The 17,703-nt window shown below is 34.1% G+C and overlaps 1 long non-coding RNA gene across 7 annotated transcripts in view; it reads left to right on the top strand.

Moving 5' to 3' along the window:
* Positions 1–17,703, top strand: part of LOC146761107 (uncharacterized) — a 38,030-nt gene that overhangs the window by 4,401 nt on the left and 15,926 nt on the right. For 3 of the 7 annotated variants that reach the window (XR_014945403.1, XR_014945402.1, XR_014945404.1), the window contains exons 3-4: positions 7,296–7,359; positions 9,332–9,363. The exons of 3 other annotated variants lie outside the window; for them this stretch is intronic. This is a non-coding gene — a long non-coding RNA (uncharacterized LOC146761107). The remainder of the gene's footprint in view (positions 1–7,295; positions 7,360–9,331; positions 9,364–17,703) is intronic. One more of the 7 variants, XR_014945407.1, reaches the window with a different exon arrangement.

Here is a 17,703-nt window from a genome sequence, read left to right as displayed (position 1 = left end):
TGTTTTCCTGGATACTGTATTAAGTTGCTTTTGTGTAGGATTTTTTGAAGTTTCATTTGAAGCAGAATTAGCAGATAGTTTACCATTTCCCATATATTGACATTCCAGTATGAAAGAGAGAGAAAATAGAGTTGCTTGGTGACAGCAGCATGTTTACTATAAATCTAAACAAACTAGAAACACTGCAGGAAACTTTTTATTTCCTCCTTTTGGTTGTGATTGGTGTTTGCAGAAATGCAATTTTTGAAAATGAAGAAAGTTTAGTGGGATGTTAAATTTTTAGTGGCTTTTTTTTTTTTTTTTTTTTTTTTAATGGGAATAAAATGGAAAATTGTATGCATTTTGAGATAGGGAGATAGAAATGCCAAAAGTCTGGTCAGATTCTAGTAACACGGGAGTCAGTGATAAGGTGCCTGATGAAAAGGGCAAGTGATTAGCCTAGAATTCTGTTTGATCATGGAACAAGACAACTTGAGAGACTGTTAGATGGAAAAAGAGTAAGGTAGTGGTGGAGTTACCTATCTGAGAAATGTGTGATGCCCGGAATTGAATTGTTTGTCCTGTCCCCTTTAGAAAACTAATTCTGGAAAATCATGTTTTCTCCAAAAAGAAAACTTTTATACTTAGTGGCTCACAACACAGAAAGCATTTTCAAATACTGCTTGAAAAAGAATGAATATGGTTGGCTTTAGTTCTGCTTACTTTTTCATATTGAAAGACAGAAAGGTTATTAACAACAGAATTGGTACCTAACGTAAATGTTAATTTTTAACTAGTTTAGGATGAGATGTGATAACATCAAATGAGAAGATCACTAGTCATACTATTTACCTATTGCTGTGATTGATTAAGCAATAATACATTATTATTCTTATCAGAAAGTTCATTTTAGTTTTGTTCTGATTCTGAGAATGAATCTAGTGTATCTCCTCAAGGAAAAGGGATATAATATGAAATTAAAAGTCTGAGGCTTGTTTTGTGTACTGCTAGTCCTATGCATTCATGGATATTTCTGAGACTGTATTTGCCTATAAATGTAACAATTACCAAACTGAAAGTAGAGACATATTCCTGCTGAGCAAGCACACAGAGAACTAGACAGAAACAGTTTTCAAAAAAGACAGCTTGCCTTTTTTATTGCTCAGAAAATAAGAAAGAGAGAAGGGGAGAAGAAAAAAGGAAGACAGAAGTGAAGAACAGGAAGTTAAATAAACAGATTCTCTGAGAAAAAAGCCAAATAAACTCTATACTTTTCATCATGACACATAAGCCTTCTAAGTGCTTTTCCTCTTATTCAACTTGTGTGTATATTCATCTGCTTATAAGAGTTGGGGTGTTTTCGAGCTTTTGAAAGTTCTATGAAAAGATTGTTTTGCTTACTTTTACTTTTTTAATTGCTTTCACTTTTCACATCCAGCGAAGACATGCCTCTCCATTCATATACATTTGAGGTTATTTTTCATGGAAATTTCTTCAATGTTTAAATATATTTCTTTCATGTTTCAGTGTTCTCTTTATTACTTTGTCCAAGAGTTTATTCTACTTTGAAATATCTACTCTTGTATGTGAAGTGACATGAACAGATTTGTAAAATTTGGACACCTTTGGGGAAAAAAAAAAAAAAAGAGAGAGAAACAGAAAAAAATTTCCATCAAAGTCACCTTTATTTGCTAAAAGAATCACTTTAGTTTCACATTTTAAAAGTTTCGGAACTTTATTGATCTCGTTTTTCAAAACAGACTTTGTAGGAACTACAGTGTCAGTGGATTGCAAAATACATTTCTTACAATGATGTCAACAAATATTGAAACTTCTTAACTAAAAAAGATATTTTTTTTTCTGAGATTTTCCTTTTAATACAAGAGAATGTCACCGTCATGAGACAGGTTAGTTTTACCCTACTGATGATGTGTCATTGTGCTAGTAATCCTAACATAGTCTAAGTAATATAAAGCAAAATGCTCTGGCAAAGAAACAGCAAGAGTAACATAGGTGTTCCAGGTGATAATGTGTGATATTCTAAAACATCCCTGAATTAGAGATTAGCTCTGTGGCTCAGATTGCTAAGCCTCTCTTGAACGTACCCCAGCTCCAGTATCTGTATTGTCCAGTTGTCCAAATACAGACATTTTCAGCCACTGTGCTCTGTACTTCCAACTTTTCCATGCAGGAAGAAGATGCAGACTCTGAAGTCTTCCCCTGAGGGAATCATTTTTGTGACCACAGTCCACACTCTGATACAGCCTTGTCCTACTACTTTTAGACTGCAGTAGGCTTGCATTAACAGGTTACTGAGCACAGAGAGTCTTCATTCCCTGAGACCAAACATACTGTTAATCTGCACAGCTTGGTTTGCCTTCTGGCAGCAAGCAGCTGCAGCAGGCAAGGCTCAAAGCCAGGAGTTGAGGCCACACCTCACATCCTTTGATCTTCCCAGCTTTCCACAGCCTCCTCAACCAGATGCAGCTTGTTGGTAGGGCTCACAGTCTGCCTGCCAGGTGCATCTGGCACATTGAGAGTGCATGTGATGGAGATGCCACTGTACTGCACTGTACAGCAAGGAGGTCTGCCAGCCAGGCCTCCCCACTGAGGATCTTGGAAGAGCCCATTTTGCAGGCTGCCGCTTTGAACTCACAACACAATGCTGCCTCCCACATCTGGACCCTGAGGTAAAGGAAGATGAAAGTGAGCTGGGAAGTGTAGGGGCTTGTGAGGCACGCTGGGAATGCTCCTAGACTGTGAGGAAAGCTCACATCTTGGCCAGCCCCCAATCTAGGTTACAGCTCATGGTTTGAGGAGATATTCCTTGAGTGTGTGCACTGCACATTACCAGGCATGCATTTGATGTATGGTGGAGTGTTTGCACATAAACAAAAGTTTGCTAAGAGGTGCTTGCATTAACTATTAAAGAAAATGATAATATTTAAGAATCATGCTGGTATTGATCTGAGTAGTTTTCAGAGATACTGATTATGCTCTTACAGTGGGTAAGCTATCGATTAAGTTTGGGAAATGTTAAATATTTTTAACTTAATAACTTACACAGTGTACGTTCCCATTGGCTTCAACAAGCTTTGAATCAAGCTGCTAGCACATCAAAAGGAAGAAAAAAGGAGGAAAATTTCCAACAAAAACTTCCATCCAATTCTATTAACCTTTGTAGTAAATCTATTTAAAAGAGGGTAAGTCAACATGAAACGAACCAGCTGGCCTGTTATACTGAAGACTTGACTGCTTTCACCATCTCAGGCAAGTTTATAAGCCCCACCATTCAGCAAAACAAAAGTTTTTGATGGACTGGCTATACTGAGCTAGGATGAATTTCTGAATAGAAACCTTTACCCACCCTTCATATGGTAGTAGCAAAGTATAAATTTTAAACTGTTTATTCTTTGTTGTTGTTGCTATTCTTCTTCTGATTTGTGAATTTTATTGTCTTTATGGGTTGTGATATTATAATGTTCCCTGAATATTAGTGGTAGAGGAGGCAAAGAAAACAGATTTGCAAATATATATAATCATGTAAATCTTAGTCTCCCTGGTCTTTTTAGAATAACAAACAACTATACATAATTAATTGTAATTTTGCTAGAAGAAGTGACATTATCACCGTGCTCATAAATACCCACAAGGCAAGGGGTGTCCCAGGGGGAAATAACTTTCATTCAGTGGTGTGATAAAATGTTCTCATCATGGACAGTATTTATTGCCTTTGTCTCTCAAGAGATGATTAAAACAGGAGAAGAGCAAATAAGCAGGCACAGAGCATCTTTGCTGTGCTTGTTTCATACTATAGCTTCAACTTATTTAAAATACAGTGCATTAACACAGAATCCGAGAATCTTTATTTTTACAAGTTCTGCCTTGTTATTGTTTCTTGTTGTTGCTTTGGAGCAAAATTACTAAAAAGAAACCGACAATAACAACAACAAAAAAACCCACCTTCATCTCTTGTTGAAAGTCCTGCTACACTAAACTGCAATCTCTATCACAATAAGCTACCTACAAAATCTTCAATTATAATTTTGTTCCCTTTGCCCTGCTTTCATATCTCATTCTTTGTAAGCACATTCTGTTTTCTTACAAGGTAATCCAGCAGAAAATAAGTACAATGAAGTATATCAAACTTTATTTACTTAGCTTATTATATAAAGAATAGGAACTGTTGTAAGCTCCATTTCTTTTAGATGAGCAAAAAGTTTTTTATATTTATTTTTAGTTTTCTGAAGGTTAGGTAATATCTCCTGAAACACTGACTTTAGTTCATAGTCTTCTCTTGTCAAGTCAAAGAGATTTTGAGTTTGAAAAAATTCATTTAGACAGTCTGCTAGGATGAAACCTGAAAAAGGGTTTTTAGCCAAATTGGTAAAAATCAACCACTGACAATTTCCCTTTGGGTTTTGAAGTTGGTCTCTCAGCACAGATTTAAGCCACATTACCAAAAAACAAATCTAATTTCTGCAACACACAAAACTTAGTTGTGTTGTCAAGATATAGGCATTTCCATTTTGATGCGTTTATTAGATGTAGATATCTGTTTTGGCCTTCATGGCAAAAGTTCATTTGTCCCATGGTTTTGCACAAGATAGTTACAGCTTCTTCTTTATCCATACTATAAATTATGTTGCAACACATATAATATGAGAATATATAGACATATCATGACTCATGATGTCCTTCAACTTAAACATCAAACTGTAACTATTTTTTTTTTTAAGTTGACCTTTGATGAATCTACCAGTGAGCAAGGTAGTTGGTTAGCAAGTTCTGCAGCTAGTTTAAAAAGAATTTGATTTCCTGTGTATAATTTGTGGAGTTGTAATATTTCCGTAAATAGCTAATCGTAGTTTAACTTCACAATGAGCCAGTGCTGCTTGATGTTTTTATCAGTGGTCAGGATGCAGGAGTGGAATGCATCCTCAGCAAGTTTACTGATGATACAAAACTAGAAGATTTTGACTCTCTGGTAAGACAAGATGCTTTGCCAGAGGGTTCTAAATACACTGGAGCTTTGAGCAATCATCAGGAGTGTGAAGTTTGATAAAGGAAAATGCCAGATTCTGCACCTGGGATGGAGTAATGCTGAACACAGTTTCAGGTGAAGACAAGTGGCTGGAGAGCAGCACAGCAGAAAAGGACTCGGGGGTTCTGCATGGGCCAGCAGTATACCTTGGCAGATGAAAGGGAGGCTGCTTTTGAGGTGTGTTAAATAGAAGGGCCAGCTGTTCAAAAGGCATGATTTTCCTGTTATATTTAGCACTGGCATGGCTTTGTCTTGAATGTTGTGCACAATTTTGTCCTCCACCATATAAAAAGGATGTAAAGGTCTTTGAAAGAACTTGGAGGAGGATGCTGGTAGCAGGAGAGGAAGGCACATCCTGTGTGGAGAGCCTGAACACATTTTCATTGTCCACTCCTGAAAAAAGGATGCTGAGGGGTAACCTCATTGCTCTCTGCAGACCCCTGATGAGGGGAAGCACAAGAATGTGCCAAGCTCAACTCCTGGGAATTGATGGGAATGGCAGAAATATAGATCAACCAAAGAAGAGGACATTAAGAATAATTTCTGTATGAGTGTAGTCAAACACTGGAACAGGCTTCCTGGAGAGGTGATTGATGTCTCATGCCTGTCAGTGTTCAAGAGTCATGTAAATGTCTTAACTTTTTGTTAGCTCAGGAAGGGTCAGGCAGTTAGATGATCTGTGAAAATCTCTTTCAATTGATTTATTCCTTTATTCTATTCTATTCTATTCTATTCTATTCTATTCTATTCTATTCTATTCTATGCTATGCTATGCTATGCTATGCTATGCTATGCTATGCTATGCTATGCTATGCTATGCTATGCTATGCTATTCTATTCAGGATGGTTTCTAAAATCATGGCATTTTCAGCAAGCTCAAGGTAACATTGGCTGTTCAATGATATCCTAAATTGGATATCCTAAATTGGATTGATAACCTTTTATCAATCCAAATTCAAAATGTAAAGGACCATGTCAGAGTTCCTAATTTTTCATTTCACTTCCAATAAAAAAAGATTCCCAGGGGGAGAAGGTGAGACTCATCAAACACAGAACAAAAATTTGAGAAAGAGAGAGAGACGATGTAGTCATATCGGAGAACAAGACTAAGCAACTTCCCTTTTTTAGGTCAGATTGACTGCAGGTTACATTTGAATAACTTTTTCTAATTTATACAGCAAGGCTTGCTAGGTGATAACAAGATTCACACACATGGTAGTCACTGCAGTCGAGACCTAATCAAATCCAAGACCAAAGGCGCAGGTTGCAAGTGCCACTCAACATAAAGCAGAGACAAGAGTTCTAGAATCATAGAATTGTCAAGCCTGGAAAAGAACACTAAGAACATCTAATCCAAACACCAACTCATCTCATCACCACCATGCATGCCCTTTAATCATGTTACTCAGTGCCACATCTCATCACCCAAATTGCAATGATGCAAAGAAGGAAACTCAACCAAATGGACAAATGAGCAGGGCAATTACAATGAAATAATGAATAAGGAGCTCCTTGAAGAAATATTTAAGGAATCTTTTCAATGTGAATTACATATTTTATTACTTTTCCCATGTTACCTTCTTTGTATTTTCAATCCTCATTTTCAGACTCACAGTCTTAAAAAATAGTTTGTTCTAGAGAAAACATAAGATAAAATTATATTTATATGCATAGGACATCAGTAACACAATAACAAAATTCTGATCCTTCTTGTAATAATAGAAACTTAATGCACACATGAAAAGTGCTGAGTTTTTATGTCTCTCTTCCTGTAAACAAAATTTTTAATTTTCAGTGATTTTACTCAGTGCTTTGTTTTCTGGGTTTCTTTTCTGTTCGTTTTATTTTGTTTTTACCTGCAAATTGGTCTTCAGAACATATAATAAAATAAGAGGACATGGAATAATTTTTGTACAATGGAAGTTCACTTTGAACTTTATTTAATTCAGTAAATTTAATTCAGTTTATTTTTTGTAGTCATGTTACACTTGCCTACAAGAACTATGTTTTCCTTGGCAAAGCAATTGGCGAAGCAAAGGTTCTGTTAAATGAGACACAATACCATGGTTAACTGGGAGTACTGGGAGTATCTTTGCTTTTTACTTTGTGGTATCAAAGACAAGACAAGCCCAAGTTCACATTTGAAAAACTAATAAAAATCTATTTCTCCTTCTATTTTTTATTTTTATTTTATATTTCTTATTTTTTATAATAGTTTAAGCATAGAGAGAAACAGCACTGTATCACAGCTTATATTTTGCCCTTTGCTTAGAGAAATGGTCTTGCATATGGAGATGTGGAATCTGTAATATAAAAGCAGTGAAACTTCACTAACAGTAAGTAAAATCCCTTTCAAGAACATTCACCAAATTCCTGCTTTTTAGGGGTTTTAAGAGGTATTTTTCATCATATGAAGTATTTACAAAAGACACACAGAGGTTTAACATTTTACCCCTATACATTTTCTATTTCACATTATTTACATTAGGCTAAGAATCTATTTAGTAGCTAAATTCCATTGTTGGTTCCCAGCTATAGTTGTTATCAATTATAAACTTCAGGAGCACTGTATGTCTGATATAAACCAGAATTGGAAATAATAAATCAGTATAGAACACCCTGGAATGTAATTTTCCAAACCAGTTATTAAAATCTGCTTTATGAAATATATAGGAGATTCAATTTCTGAAGACTCAAACTGATACTGCAATAAATAACTTTAGATTTTCCTGTTTATCCAAAGATTTATCTTTACTTTTTTCTGTATGATGGCTACAAATATTTGAGATTCAATAGATCAGATACATATTATACCAGTCTCTCTGATCAGCATGAGAGTCAAGGAAAGATTCATAATCGGTCATATTTCTACATGTATAATCATCTCATATATTTATGTGTTATTTATAATTATAAAATAACATAAACTATTAGGATGTTCATTCACTATTTGATAATGAAATGCTTTTAATTTAATTTAGATGACCGGAAAGTTTAGTACATCTTTAGTAGCTTGCAAATCAGACTTGTAAGTTTCAATCATGATGAATTAATTAATTAATAATACATCAACAAATGTGTAAGCAAAGTGTTTGCTATTTCTGCAATTAACATCAGTGTTTTATTAATGAGATTAATAATTCTAAATTAGATAGAAGTGTAGAGATACATGCTGGTGCTGCAGACTTTTAAACACTCTTTTACACTTCTCCTTAATTTTCAAAACTTATCAAACTTTCCTTGCAGTTTGTTTTCAGAATTAGCCTGCAGTTTTTGCACATCCTGTATTTTAATTTTCATTTAACATATTGAAAAAGAAGACATATTCTGAAATGTGACTTTAATGAGTATCTTCAAGGGAATATTTTGACTGAATATAGTATTTACTAAACAAGGCAAAAGGAAAAATGTTGCTTGAGAAAATGAAACCTTAATCTGGGTTTCCTTCCACATTACTTTGATACTTTTTTTAATTCTCTGGAATTCAGTACAGGATTAATAAAATAATTTTGTAGTTCAAGAGTTAAGAATTTTTTTATGCCGTTGTTTGTAACCAAAGCTAAAAGACAAGACAATGCAAGTGCTTCTATAAAAATGTTTATCTCAGATTTTATGCTGTACTAAAAGCATTTTTTCCTATGGAAACAATACCCTAAATAGCTCTAAATGTGTCAGAGAAACCTTGTAGAAATATAGACCAAAAAAATTTTGTTTGCATTACTTCTTTATATAATCAGACTATAAGTATAGTTAAATCCCCAGCAATGTGTAACTTTGTCTAAACTATATGCTGCTTTTACCCTCAGACTGCATTCATTTTTGGCAGCAGTTACAAACATTTTAGCACTAATGAAGAAGATCATACTAAACTTCTTCAACCTTTCAGGCTTTTGCACTTGAGTTGATAATTTTAGAAGTCATCTTAGTTACACACATGTAAAATAAAATAAATGCACTCAGATTTTTTTGAGAATAAAATAAAGGAGTCTCTGTTCCCGACATTAGTGTATGGCAGAAGGTCTTTTTGGCCACACTATGAGGGGAGCTGCTATACCTGTTTTCTTATTTTTTATTTCTTATTTTGATGGCATCTTCTGTTATCAGTGATTTTCTAAACGTATTTAATGTGTGTAATATATTTTATGGCAAATTTTATTGTTTTAATCATATTTAATACCCATTCTAATTTGTTTATTATATTTAGTGTTCATCACTCATTTTTGCACCTTATTTTGGCATATATAATGCTATATTTTTTTCTTCCATGATAAATTTTTCTAATGATGATGCATTTATCTATTATCACAGACTTTAGAAATGAGCTTCTAAATCTGAATAGAGTAAGTATGCTTTGGTTATAGAGACATTGCTTATTTAAGCAAATGTTTTGTAATATTCACTAATTCTAATTTCCCAGACACACACAAAAAAAGGCTTTTGGCATCCAGATTAAGTAGCACATTTCTTCTGCCCATCCTGTATCCCTCTCATTATGCCAAATGGCTGCTCCTCAACTGCCCAGTTTTGAATCCTTTAGTTATAAAGTCTGTTTGATTTGTTTTAATGTGCATTTCATGCAGTTGTTTCAACAGTCAGATGTGCGTGAGCCAGCAGTGCGTCCAGGTGGCCAAGAAGGCCATTGGCATCCTGGCTTGTGTAAGTCCAGAAGGAACAGGGAGATGATCCTCTCCCGTGACTCAACTTTGGTGAGGTTGCAGCTCCAGTACTGATTTCAGTTTGGGTCCCATCACTACAAGAAAGACATCAAGGTCCTGGGTCATGTCCAGAGAAGGGTAACAAGGATGGTGAGGGATCTGAAACACAAGTACCCAGGAGTAGCAGCTGAGGAAACTGAGATTGTTTAATCTGGAGAAGAGAATGTTTAGGTGAGACCTCATGGCTCTCTACAACTTCCTTCATTGATTGGACTAGACCATCTCTAGATGGTCTTTTCCAGCCTCAGTGATTCTGTGATTTTATGATTATATATACATGTGTGTGTGTGTGTCAGTGGTGCAAGCTTAAAAGAGGCGTTGGTTTCTATTAATCATAGAATCATAGAATCACAAGGTTGGAAAGGACCTATAAGAGCATATAGTCCAACTGTCCTCCCTTTACCATACCTACAGAAAACCCCTAAACCATATGTGCTAGATCCCTATCCAGATCACACAGTCTTTGAGAACAACTGAGAAAATGGCAGTTTGCAAGGAACTGAAGAGCTCTGATAATATTTCTTCAAGGATCAAATCTTGTCTGTGTTTTGCTTAAATAGGACTACAGCATTAAACTTTTCCATACATAAGTCTCAGCCTGAATACTCTTAATTCAGAAGTATTTATATTACAGAGATGTGTGTCACAAGCTTTCTCTCTGCTATTTCCTCTTGCAATTAAAACCCTTACTACCAGGCAGAATAAAAAACATTCAGGGTAAGGTATAGGTCTGTGGACTTCCATGAAAGAGGAGCTCTATATATTGATCTGGTACCTACTTCCAAGGCCCTATCTTCATTAGCATATCCTGTGTAAATAGGATTTTTTGACCACGCCTGGCCTGTGCTCTACAGAAAGAGGGGCAGGGCAATTCTGCTCATCTCTTCCATAGAAAAATCTTTTGGAAAACAGGAGTTAAAAAGTGAGTTTGCTGCTCCTTTTCATTTGTCTGATAGTCAGTTTGCATAAACTTCATTTTCAATGATCAAATTTAAAAAACATCATGTTGATTAATTTGTCTGCCAATTTATCTACATCGTTGATTTTTACTTCTGGAAACTTTTTAAAGTTTCTAATAAGAAAGTAATTTAGGTGAACTTTATCCATCATGGAATTTATCTTATCTTAATAAAACTCTTTAAAGTTTGCATAAAATGTATTTACTCTGCCAAAACTGATAGTTGAAATCTTGATTAAATGTGATGATAAATTTGCACAGTTTTCTTTTTATATTACACTTCTCTATAAAAACTGGTATGTTTTTAAAAGTTGATCTCCAAAATCAGAGGGGAAAATTAACAAGATAATTAGCTGCATCTGAATATGATAAACGTGTTTATGAGGCTTGAAGCTCCTGTGCTTCCTTACTGTTCAAATTATCAGTAATAAAAGACCATACACAACATCTCACAGTTTTCAGTTTGCTTTATATCCTATTTTATAGGATATGCATATTAATTGTATGTGACTTAAAATGTTTTATTTTAAGTCCCTTTCTTTTCCATCTGAAAAGAAATTTATCTTCCAATCAGTAACTCTGTATCCGAAACTCAGTGAAAACTTTTCAGAAGAAATATTCTAAAAGTGACCCCCAAAAAAAGTGATCCATACTTTATATGCAACTTAAGTTCATTTTTGTCTAACAGTAACTTAATAGTTTAACAGCAACTGAAGCTCAGTTTTTTTTAACACCAGCTTATTTCCACCGCTGCTTGCATTCTTCTGACAGCATGCAAGCTATTGTCATGATTTGACCAATATTCACTGAGCAGAAATCAACTTTCTGTGAGCACTTCTGTCAAAACGACTGCTACAATCAAGCCTAAGACATCTCAGGAGAAAGCTCTGAATTGCCATAAAATCCTCATCTGCTCTGCCATCATCACAGTATTGCAGTGTAAAAGTCTTCTATCACACATAGAGCTTGAATAGCTTGACAGCTCTTGTAAATTTCTGTGGCTTATGGTAACAATAAAGTTCTGGAAATTGAGTCTTGTTGCCATGAACTTCTCTAGCATACTTCTTGAATAACTATATCTGTTTTTTGAGCCATTTTAGTTTTCTACTTGGACTTTGCTACTCAAAGATTTGATGGTTTATCATAAAGTATATAGTTTGAGTTTCATGTGGCCTCAGAGCACTTGAAACTCTAATAATAGTTTTTCATGTGTAAAGGCAAATGATTACAGTACTGCGCTTCTATCCTTTATTTTTAAATCTCCCCTCAAGTACAGCATCTGTCACCACTAGCTAACTTTCCTATTTACTGAATATGCTATAATAATATCAGCCAAACAATTCAAATATTAATATAACTTTTATAGTTATATGTCCCCAGGTTGACGTCGTGTAACAGAAACTTTCATGAAACACTAAGTGATGCTAACTGTAAAGTTCCTAGCCTACTTTTTTTCATTATCATTGAAGAGTTACTTTTCAAGAGTTTGGGAGTTGGCTTTATTTAGTTCAGTCTTTTCTTAATCTGAAAGTTTTTTGTCTTTTTAGGTATGATAGACTGAAAAACTGAACAGAGATTACCAATGCAATAGTATTTTCCCTGTGCCATCCGATTACAATTGCAGACACAAATTTACTATTCTCAATGAGCTAATTTTGCCAGTGGATATCTATTTAACTTTCTTAGTCTGGGGGGATCAACAGAGTGGAATAAATATCGGGTAAAATACTCTTGTTAGGCATTGTCCCTCATGTTACCATGGCAGGTTTGGAATGTCTCAGTGGTAAACTGTTACTAATCAAATGATACTAGCTGTTAAAAAAGAAATTACTTCTTGCTGAGAATCTCAAGGGAAAGCATTTCTAATAAGTCCTTATGAATTTCATTTTCAATTCAGATATGAGATTGCTATACTGCCCAACAGCTTCTTTTTCTGACTTTCCCTATGTGTTCGCCTGCTGATGTGTTACTGACATATTACCCCTGAGTAATAATATAGTTTTGATATGCTTCTCTCTCCTCCATACTTACTTCCTTAGCTATAATGCTGCCATGCAAACAGAGATGAAGAAATTCTGCTGTCAGAGGGAGATCAGTTTTCAGTCACACTTAGGGCTAGCAATCTCTGACCAGTTTAGGTAGGGCTCCAAACCAATTGCTTGTTACTCATAGATGTCTGAAGCCATTTTTCCTTTATCATTCAACTCTCTATTTTCTATTTTACTTCCTGTTATCAATAATATCTGTATGCCTTTTCATTTAACATAGGTAAATAAACATGACAATATGCAAGCTACTTCTGACATATATCACTACATGAAGATAAGCACCAGAAAGTTAAGCTGCAGAAACTACTTAATACTTGAAGATGCATTGGTACAGTTACCCTCAGCCAGTAAATAAATGAAGTATGTCAAGTTATAGGCCTGATACTACATATTTGTTCTTTTTAATGGATGAGGGCAATTAAAACCCTTTTCTGCTGGTTAATTATTGCTAATACTGTTGTGATCTCCTTTTAACTAATAAGTGTCTTAAGTCTCATTGCTGTCAGGTACCACTATAAACAATTCTTAGCCTTCTATCATACAGTTTTTGTTATACTACTGATATTTAAGATCACTCTTCCCTTCATTTCCAAATTCTTGCTGAAAACTCATGCTAAGGACTAAGGAAAAAAGTCATCAAACAATTTAGAAAAGTGTAATTAGCTCTGACCTACCCATCTCCCTCTTCCACTCCTTTTTCTGTCCAAAGCAATAATACTTACTGCAACGTGGATAACACATCACAGTGTTTTCAGTCATTTCTTAACTTGCCGTGTTAAACATTACTACCTCATCTTTGACAGTATTGCATTTTATATCTGAAAATTATTTCTGTCTTTGTATTATGGACTTCAGTCATGCTGCATGTGGCCAGTTAATTTAGTTTTGAATAATTGTTCAGGTCCTACAAAGCACTGAGGTACAGTCTAAAGTCTGTCATTGACCAGAAAGGAGCAAAAATTTCTTAATTATCTCAGTTATGACTACATTTAAATTGGAAATGCTGATTGATTGACACCAAGTGCAAAGATTCTTCTTAAAGATTCTTCTTAAAGCTGGCTAGATGTAATTCAAATATTGCTTGAGAAACATATTTGGTTTATGAGTATCTGACAGTTTGACTGTATACATATCTCCTTTTATTACTCAAAATATTATGTGTATTCATCATATATTAACATTTTGCTGCTCGTGAGAAGAAAACCAATGTCCACTCCTCACAGGAGAATCCACTTGCATGTAAAATTAACATTACCTTTGTAGCTTCTGTGTAATTTGTAACAGTGATTTGATAAACGTAGATGTGACTAGCCACTACATTATAAATACATCAAAGACTATAATAAAGTTGTCAAAATGAAAAGTTCTGTATTGCTAGCATTATGAATACGAAACATGGAAGATTCTTAAGCAGGAGGGAGTTATGTTCACAGTTTATTTAGAATATCAAATAATCCAGTCTGATCAATGAACTTAACAGACAAGGAGAACAGTTTTTTTGGTATTTCTTGACTGCTTCTGTTTGAACATACATAAGAAAATTTAGAGGTTAGAAAAAAGTTTAAAAAAAAGGAGTATGCTAAAGAGAAGCAATTGTTGCTGTATATCTGTAAGACTAAAACAACCTCGTATTGCACACATTTTCTGAAATCAGCCACATCTGCAAAGCAAACAAAGAAAGCTGTTAAAAAAGACTTTTCCATAGTATGTTAGGTAGACTGGAATGAGGGTACGGGTTTTCATCAAGTCTTTCCGTAGTTCATCACTACTTACTCAGTTTTGCTTAATTAAAAAAGCCCTCACTCTTTAAAAATATATAAAAATCTATACTTTGAAAAATATTTGCAGTCATATGGAATGAGACTCGGCTCAGTTTGTAGCAGCAGAACAGAAAGTAGCACTGCAAAAGTTGTAGAAATTATTTTGGATCTAGGTTAGTGTTAAAAACATAATCAAGTCAAGCACTTAAATATATAATTTCAATCACAAGAGTGTTTATAAGTTAAACACTTGACAACAAATAAAACTATTTGTTTACTGAAACTAATATTTTGCTGGTAAGAATCAGAAAAGTGTGACTAATATGCATGGAAAACTTTGGACTCCAGGCTTCACTCTCTATTAATGTTGTAGACAAAAATTATTTATAATATTCACGTTCTATTATTTTCTAGCATTGAAATAATACCTACTTATTAGTAAGTTTCTGGGTATCCTAGTTACATCTATAGCAACTATGATATTTTAAACCTGATCCCTCCTGGCACGATGACATGCACATACACTGCTTGCAAATTAAATTGTGAACCCAAAAACTTAAATGGGACTGTAGTCTGCACTTCATCATTCTGATGTGAATTAGTAACATTTGGATATTTATCCAAATCCAACTTATCCATGTTAACAGGTGTTTGGATATTTAGGAAAATGTCAGCAGTCTTTGAACCTGCATAGCTTTATATATTTTGCCAAAATAACCTCTTCTGCTTTGAAGTCTGTAGTCAGAGCAAAAGGCACTGTTATTCAGGTGATACAGACAAGCATAGGAAAGCAATTGGGTATTGAGGTAATAGATTTGAACAAATTACCTATTTTATGTATGGAGTTTATTGATACCCAGTAGAGATTCATGAATAATAAATACAGCAAAACAAAAGAAGCTATGAAGTTGAAGCACTTTACCAGCACAAGTGGACTTCTTACAGAACTAATTTTACCCTTGCAAGAAATAATGCATATAATTTTATCTTTCTGTAGAACATGTAATTTTTGTTGTTGTTGTTTTTTGGTGGTTTGTTGTTTTTTTTTTTCATTTTTATTCAAGTATTTTTAAGCAAAAATTGACCATTCTACGATTCTGCAGAGTAACATGGTCATTTTTATATTGTGTGGAATAACTGAAAAGCTAGCCTGTGGCAAACTAGCTTGGTTTTGGATGTTTTTTTGGTATTTCTTGACTGCTTCTGTTTGAACATACATAAGAAAATTTAGAGGTTAGAAAAAGTTTAAAAAAACAGGAGTATGCTAAAGAGAAGCAATTGTTGCTGTATATCTGTAAGACTAAAACAACCTCGTATTGTACACAGACATTCTAAATTTTATTTTCTCTGAAAACAAATGTGAATTTTATAGAAATTTTAAACAATGTACATGCTGTTTAATATTCCTGAACACTAGGCAAAGCATCTAAAAACATAATTTAAAAATAATTTCTAAGAACATTAGCTTAAACAAAGGTGATCACAGTCACTATTCAGCTTCTTATGCTAGTGTTTTCTTTATATCATGCACGAAGTCAGAAAAAGAATTTTAAAATGCTGATGAAAATTTTTGTACCAAATATAAGATGGCATTAATATTATTTTAAGATCTCTGTTGTTATTATTGTTAGATATTTCAAAAATCACATAATAACAATACATTCATCTCAAGACACACAAATAAAGTATTAATAAAATAAAACATTTTATTTTGACAGGAAGAACTTTGCAGACTGTTTGCATTGGACTGAAAATCTGTACTGAAACATATGTAACAACTTACTGAACAAAATAATTGAATGTATGCCAGTGTTTTGGTGTTTAGTACTCCCAGTATTAAGACAGTACAGAAATATTTCTGCTGCTTTCTCAATTAGTTTCTTCTAAACAACATTCCACAGTGTCTCAACAAGATGTCCCAAGGTGGCTCTTCTAGAAGAAATGTAATTTCAGAATACTTCACTGGCAAGAGTGTAGAAAGTGAGAAAATGTGAGATTAAAATAGGTAGATTCCAGAATTCTATGGAACTCTGAGATGTGGGAGTGCTCCTAGAATTCCAGGTCTGTGTTCAGTCCTGACTGTATGTCATGTCAGAGTTCAATACTTTTCCTCTCACTGCCTTTAGCATGTGCACATGTGCACATGTAGGCACATGCACACACATTTGCATGTACACATACATACACATGTATTGTTGTCTGCAAACTTGATGTTTATTTGTTTTAATAAGTACAATCTGGAGGACATATTTGGCTTTCTGTACTGTCTTCTTTTGACAATAGAGATAGTTATGAGTGTACACTATACTTTATATTCTTACTGAGGTATAAGTCTGTACATTTTGATGTTCCACAATGATCTTCTTAATTCATAAACAGACCAAAAAAAAAAAAAAAAGTGCCTTCTATGTATAGATATCATGATTATAACATACAATATATGCATTACCTCATTACCTCATATACTCACATGCCTGTTTCTATGCCTGGCTGAATTAAAATGATTACATACCTGCAACAAAGATAGAGCACTATCAACTAAGAGACAGTACCAATTAGACCCCAAGTGTGCATCACAGGGTGAACAGAAGTACAGCAAGTCTGAAATTACAAAACATGGAATCTTAGTAACTGCTAATATGATACATAATTTTTTGTGCTTTTTTTTTTGTGTGTGCTTTTTTTTTTTTTTTTTTTTTTTAGCAGAGATAGAAAATAATGTCTTGGTATTTTCCTGCTTAATTTACATTTGATCATATACATACTTTCATTTGGTTGAAGTACAAATCACTCAATTACTTTGCAAAAATCCAACTTGAAATTTTTCAGAACTATCGTCTTTCCTGCACAATACAGCACACAACAGCAACATCTACTACATACTTTAAAATCAACTTAGCCTGATAACTTGTTTTTGGAAATGAAAATAAACAAACATAATTAGAAAGCTTACTTTTCATATGTTCTTGAGACAGTAAGTGTACAAATAGGTATATTTAGCCAGTAGGGTGCCTTTAATAGACTGAAATGCAAGAAACTCTTTATTTCATATCAGTACAAAGATTAGTACAAGACATTAGAAATGAGAAAATTTTGTCATTTTGGAATATCAGAAAAATCCGTTTATATTGAGAGTGGAATTTCTCAGCTGCATGACAGCAGCAGTGCCATATAACTGTCTGAAAATGACTTGTCATGC

This window comes from Coturnix japonica, chromosome 4, assembly GCF_054131305.1.
Source record: "Coturnix japonica strain WE chromosome 4, WE-NBRP24, whole genome shotgun sequence".
Lineage (NCBI taxonomy): Eukaryota > Metazoa > Chordata > Aves > Galliformes > Phasianidae > Coturnix > Coturnix japonica.
Note: the sequence above shows the minus strand (reverse complement) of the source record. Positions and strands in the feature narration are given on the sequence as shown.